Here is a 6,957-nt window from a genome sequence, read left to right on the forward strand (position 1 = left end):
ACACACCTGGGTACAGTGTTCCGTGAGCAATACACATATAGCAGGTCTTATTGTGTCTACGGTTGGTTGAAAGCAGGGACTCATTTTGTTAACGTTAGACCAGCAAATACCACCGCGTGCCAACAAAGACAGAAAATGTTGTATATATTATATATATATACACACACATTAGTTTAGGTGCACAGCACAAAATTATAAAAATATATTTTTTCTGCAAGTAAAATGGTGCGAATGGGTTAAGAAATGTACCCTTTTCCCAGGAGAGGTATGTTTTCCCTGTGCAAACTCCGGTAGTGTCCAGTACCGTCTCCTAGTTTGCTCAGAGAGACCTTGGCTGTGAGCTGAAAGTGGGTCATCGCTTGACCACCGAGCTGCAAAGCCACAACTCATCATGAAAGTTGTTCTATTAAACCCGATTCCTTACCTTAACCCATAGCTTCACTTCCTCCACTCAAACCACTCTCCCACAATAATACCTTATCTTAACCCTTTAACCGTCTGTAGTGTGGTAATGCAAGGGTTAACCTTATGTAGTGTGGTTGTGAAATGGTTAACCCTTTGGTAGTGTGATAGTGAAAGGGTTAATAACCGTGAGCTAAACCTATCCTCTCTTTAACCGGACTGGAATGCCAGTGTCGAAGCCTCGGCTCACGTACATAATGAAGGAAGAACAGGTGCAATGCAAACGTAGATCTTTGTGCCTCCAGGTGGTGTTTATTGGTGTTCATGGTGGTTATCACCAGGCTGCGGGGCTAGAGCAGAATTGTAATCCTGGTGATTTCTAACCAAATATGCAAATATGATCAAGCATATTTGGTTATTGAGGTTATTGAGTAGCCTATGTGAAGAATCTCTTCATTTCACATGGGTTTGCTCCACCCTCATAATTCCTGCCCAGTCATGTCTTACTAGAAAACACACAGAAACAAACTAGAAAACAAGCAGTATTCCATATTTCCTGAACACATCAGTATTCACACAAATATTATCCCAGTCCAAAGTACTCTAAATTGATAGCTGCAATTTGCCTTTTAATTTTTGTATGCATGAAAGACATGTGTTCTAATCTTCTCATAATTGACAGAACATAATAGCCATGAACCTACAGACCCTCAAAATATGGGTCTAGACAACCTACGTGTTCAGTTATTTGCAATATTGGCTGAAATAGTGACATTAATTTTTTGATGATGACATCATTAATTTGCAACGAAAAATTACAACGTGTTTATTGAATTACACAAACACGCTGTTTTCGCGTCTTTTCCCTGGAATTACTCAGAAGCACCCAAACTATATTCATATTCAAAGCGGTATAAAACGGAAATGTACCGATGAAAAAAGAATCTGTTTCTTGCACGTTGACTGGAAGCAACTCACTGAGACTCGACGGCGTTATTAGACCCATAGCTATACTATAAAATATAGGTTTAGCTCTACAAACTACAACTACGTTTACATGGGATTAATGGACGGCAAGGAAGGGGTCACTTCCCGGAAGGGGCGTGGCACTCAATGTGTTAAGGGTCGTGATGTACTGTAGTCAATGTCCCCTGTGTAAACACTGAAGTACAGAATGAGGCATCTACAAATGGAGGCTACAATTAGTCTTCTGAAATAGGACAAAGTAAATCTCTCTTCCATAACCTACCTCCCACTGTCTCTCTCTCTCTCTCTCTCTCTCTCTCTCTCTCTCTCTCTCTCTCTCTCTCTCTCTCTCTTTCTCTCTCTCTCTCTCTCTCTCTCTCTCTCTCTCTCTCTCTCTCTCTCTCTCTCTCTCTCTCTCTCTCTCTCTCACACACTACACACATATGCACGCATGCACACACACACACAAATAAAAATGTTGCAACCTTGCATCTCAATCTTTTCCTCCCCAACACTTGTGGGTAATTAAAGCCAATCAACAGCAGGTTTTAAACACAGATTAGGTCTGAAGGTAATTAGGCCCATAGCAGTAATGACTCCCACTGAGTCATGCGGGCAGGGTGGTGTCAGTCACACACCCCCCCCCCCCCTTCCCACGCACCGCCTCTCCCAATGTCAACAGCACCTTGTCCTTCCTCCTTCCGATCGCCATCTGTCGCAAAAACCCCTCGGCGCACATCGGCCCCCGATGTACCTCACGCCTCAGCTGTCGCTGCCTCTCCGCCTGTGTCACCTGGTGAGGAATACCGAGCATCGAGGAGGGGAGCGAGGCCTCCGATCCCGTGTGTTTACATGCCAAATTAAACCACCTTAATTACATCCGTGAAAGAGGAATACTTTCTTCTCCTTAGCGACAAATTAGAAAACATCCCTGTCACTTCACTGTTGCTCCCTGGCTTGGATTCATCAAGTATGGGGGGGCAGACCAACACTGGTCCCTGGCTTGGATCAGGTCTAATTGAATATGAGGGGGAGGAGCTACACTGGTCCCTGGCTTGGATTCATTGAATATGAGGGGGGAGGACCTACACTGTTCCATGGCTTGGATTAATTGAATATGAGGGGGCAGACCTACACTGGTCCCTGGCTTGGATTAATTGAATATGAGGGGGCAGACATACACTGTTCCATGGCTTGGATTAATTGAATATGAGGGGGCAGACGTACACTGTTCCATGGCTTGGATTAATTGAATATGAGGGGGCAGACCTATACTGTTCCATGGCTTGGATTAATGACTATGAGGGGGCAGACCTATACTGTTCCATGGCTTGGATTAATGACTATGGGGGGGGCAGACCTACACTGTTCCATGGCTTGGATTAATTGAATATGAGGGGGCAGACCTACAGATACAGCACTCAAAACTCAAACCTCTCATGCCTCTCTACCACTCTCTACCACTCCTCTATTGTTCTTGACCGGGCCAGATTTCACACCTCCACTTCCTCCCACAGGCTGGGCAGATTTTCATCTTAAATTTTTATTCGTCCCAAATGTCCCAGCCCCATCAGATTTCTTAGCTTTTTTCACTGTTTACTTATCATGCATTGCAACACTAATATATGGTCAGTACCCCAAGTCAGACTGCCCATATAAAAATTATTTTGGGGGTCTGAGGGCAGTAGCCCCCGACCCCCTCCCTGGGGAAGCACTTAAGTTAACTACCCTCCCTTTGTTCCCCCAGCCAACACCCCCGGAAAATTAACACCTGAGTAGACTTAAGTGGCACACAAGCAGCAACAAGCAGCAGACAAGCAGCAGAATTGGTTTGATTTTTGAGCGCTGCGTCTGTACACTGGTCCCTGGCTTGGATTAATTGAATATGAGGGGGCAGACCTACACTGGTCCCTGGCTTGGATTAATTGAATATGAGGGGGCAGACCTACACTGTTCCATGGCTTGGATTAATTGAATATGAGGGGGCAGACCTACATTGGTCCCTGGCTTGCACAAGTACATCTACAAGGAAAGCGGACTACTCTGGAAAGGCATCTGTAAAAAGAGTGTATGGCCAATGTTTCCAAATGTTGCCAATTCCACTTATGTGTTTACCAGTGACGTCGTTGGTTGGCCACCTGATCACTCAATACATTCACGTTAGTGAGCAGCTCCTACAGTTGGTGACGTTACCGGTCATAGAGTTGCTTCGCACCTAAAAGCTAGGATACATTATAGCCGATTTACTTATGCTCAGGGATCTATATTTTTATATTTTTGAAAGACATGGCTGATGGCTGTCAACAGGATCTGTGGCCAGAGGATAATTATTGTTAGCAGCTTTAAATCTGTAAGCATATTTTCAACCAAACAATAAACATTGCACTGTGCGTTGCCAGACCTATTCCACACTTGATGTACCAGTGGATGAAAACGGTAAAGGAACCATGTACTTCTTCCACCACTGCCTCCAACAGTGAAACATGTGACTTGTGACGTAGCCTGAAACTCCCAAGGATCACTAATATGGCCAGTTGAGGACTACGATGCTCTGAACTAGTGCACCCGTTTTTGCATCTGTAGAGCTAGTGTAACAGGGAACAGTGGCGGCCGCCACTGGGGGGCGCTAGGGCGCCGCCCCCCCTGCCGCCCCCCCTGGTAAAGAGAGCAGGAGAAGAAGAAAATGTTTTATTTTTATTTTTATTTTAGACCCCTAAAAATAAAATAAACATGTTTAAAATGAATAATATTTACTCATTTGAAGTATGTTTGTGTTTCCAATGCACAATATAACGTTAAAATATAAAATATTAATAATCGTTTTCCTGAACAGGAAGTGACGATTCTGTCTGATAAAGAACGTTCCATTACCTTAGCCGCATTTCTCCTGCCGTATTTCTCTCGGGCTAGACGCAATAGCGCTCTGAGTGCGCGTCACTGTTTGATCGCTGTATCCGTCGCAGCCAATCAGTGCGTAATGCGCTGTGCGTTGAAATATGATGTTTATGATGGAAGCCGGGCGCGATTTGAAGCGGTCTAAGCAGCAGCGTCTATCATTTTTTTCCGTAGCAGCATTTTTTTCCTTAGCCGCATTTCACGGAGACGCTCTCTCTGATTGGCCAACACCATTTTCTAGCTTCTAGGTTGGCAGACTGTGTTGTTGTTATGCAGCTATTTGTCTTAGAGCGTGAAGGCAAGTTCTTTCGACGGTTAACTAAGCTTAGGCACTCTTTCAAAGTTGGTTAAGGTTAGAGTTTGTCTTAGAGCAGGGCGATAGAACGCCAGGTAGTTTGCAGGCTGTTTGACGAGGAAATGGGCAAAGACACAGCTCTTCACAGTACTTGTTGCCGTTGTTGGTTAACAACAAGCTATATGGATGCAGTGTGGACAACTGGACATGCATGGACAATGGACATCAACACAATCTGGACAGTGGAGTGGAGTGGATATACTTTATCAAGCCCTTCTGCCCTGCTGGACCACTGTGCGTTTCAACTTAACAAGGTATAGTTGGATCTCTCTCTCTCTCTCTCTCTCTCTCTCTCTCTCTCTCTCTCTCTCTCTCTCTCTCTTTCTCTCTCTCTCTCTCTCTCTCGCTCTCTCTCTCACTCTCTCTCGCTCTCTCTCTCTCTCTCGCTCTCTCTCTCGCTCTCTCTCTCTCTCTCTCTCTAATTTCGCCGCGTGTGGGGCATAACCAGTCAGACAATGAATGGTAACTTGTTTAAAATGACGAGATATACATGTGTTTATTATTGAATCGATCTGACATCATCTGAGAGAGAGCTGTGCGTGTTTGTGTTGGGCTATTGGAAACGTGGTTGCATTTGACTGACTGTGATCATATATTGATCGATGGCAATGGTGATAATATTCGCCAAAGGCCCAGGAGATACCGGTAATTGGCAATGCTGCAACCTGGTCCCCAAGCGGGAATCGAACCCAGGACCGTCTAGCTGTGAGGCGACAGTTGTAACCACTACACCACCATGCCACCGATAGGTGTCACCCTATTCCTTCTCCCAGTCTGGTTTTGCTTAGCAAGCGAGTTCATGGAAAGGACCCCTGGTGTCTTGTGCATCTATATCACCAAATCTGCACATGAGCCGAGGATCCGTGGACGTGGAGTATTTATTACACAACACTGAATCACATCTGCTACACTAAGCACTGCCGATCCGGCCAAAAACGAGTTGTTTGTCAGTCTCCTTATTGAGGATTGGAGACTGCTTCACTGACCCTGTGTGTGCTTCAGTAGCACAAGGCTACGGTTCGTTAATTTAGAAATGTGGATATCCAATCATCGCTGAATAGCCACCTCATTATCGGGGATTTGCAGACAACGATCAAAAGACCCTTCCCAGGCTCCGGTTCCACGCGGAGCCTCGCTGAAGCCGGATGACTTTCCACCGCAGGGCTATGCCGCAGAACGCGCCAGACGCACAGTGGTCCGTCGTCGTTACGCAAAGTGTATCACACCGCGAAGAAGACAAAATGTATTCAAATTTGTTTGTTAATAGTTTGAAAAGCTTATTGTTAGGAAGTTTGTACAGTACATCAGCAACACACAACGTGGCGTTATCACGCCTTTTGATTAGTCCGTCAGATAAAAGCGGAGATAACAAAAACAAACAAAGGGTGAAAGCAGGGCGGTAATGAATTCATATCACCTCCAGCGCCAAATTATTTTCATGTCTGGGAAGATTAAACTGCGGGTGAGACTACCGGATTTTGGCAGGCCCAGCCGTTTCACATACACTATACATAAAGCAGGTGGGTTTTACACAGAGGGGGGGGGGGGGTGCTGTGCTCTCAACCACAAAGTAGAGCCAAGGATATTCTTCACATTTGCATTTCATATGGAGATAAGCCTGCCTACTCGCTGCCAGGTAGATTCCCTCGTGAGGAGTCAACGCGAGAAGGTTTTCGGTTTCACACACAGCCACTCTTTACCGGGCGCCGCTTTTCGAGTGCCCACAGAGACGAGCGCGGGGGCAAGTGGAGTGACATCAGACAAACACGCTGCCTCCTGCTCCCGAAAAAGGCCAGGCTTGGCGGCGGAGACTACGGGTCGAGTGACCACGGGTCGAGTGACCACGTTTTGTTTTACAAGGAGGAGAGGGGAGGGAGTGAGGTGTGCGGTGTGTCCGCAACGTGCGGGCAGCGGCCTGCGGCTTCCTTCGCGTCCACCTCAGATCTGTGAATCGATAGAGACACCCTGTCCATCTCTCTCTCTCTCTCTCTCTCTCTCTCTCTCTCTCTCTCTCTCTCTCGCTCTCTCTCTCTCTCTCTCTCTCTACAAAGCATCGGTATGAGCCAATTAGCATCTCTCTCACATTTCCCCGTGCCTGCGTGGCGGGTGAAGGGTGAGTAGGTCTGACAGGCACTCTGCATGATGTTTTATCAGTACCACACATCAGGGCTCCTCTTTGCACTCCCTACACCACCTGACTGACTGAGTACTGCTCCCCTTCCCTCTCCGTTGGATGTTACACCACGCAGCTTGTCAGTAAGAATCCGCACCGCAGCCACTGAGATTTAACCCATGGCAAGTTTAAGTTGGAGCCTATAGTTTGTGGGCACGCACACGGG

Source organism: Notolepis coatsorum, assembly GCF_963971535.1.
Source record: "Notolepis coatsorum genome assembly, chromosome: 12".
In the NCBI taxonomy this organism is placed as follows: Eukaryota; Metazoa; Chordata; class Actinopteri; order Aulopiformes; family Paralepididae; genus Notolepis; species Notolepis coatsorum.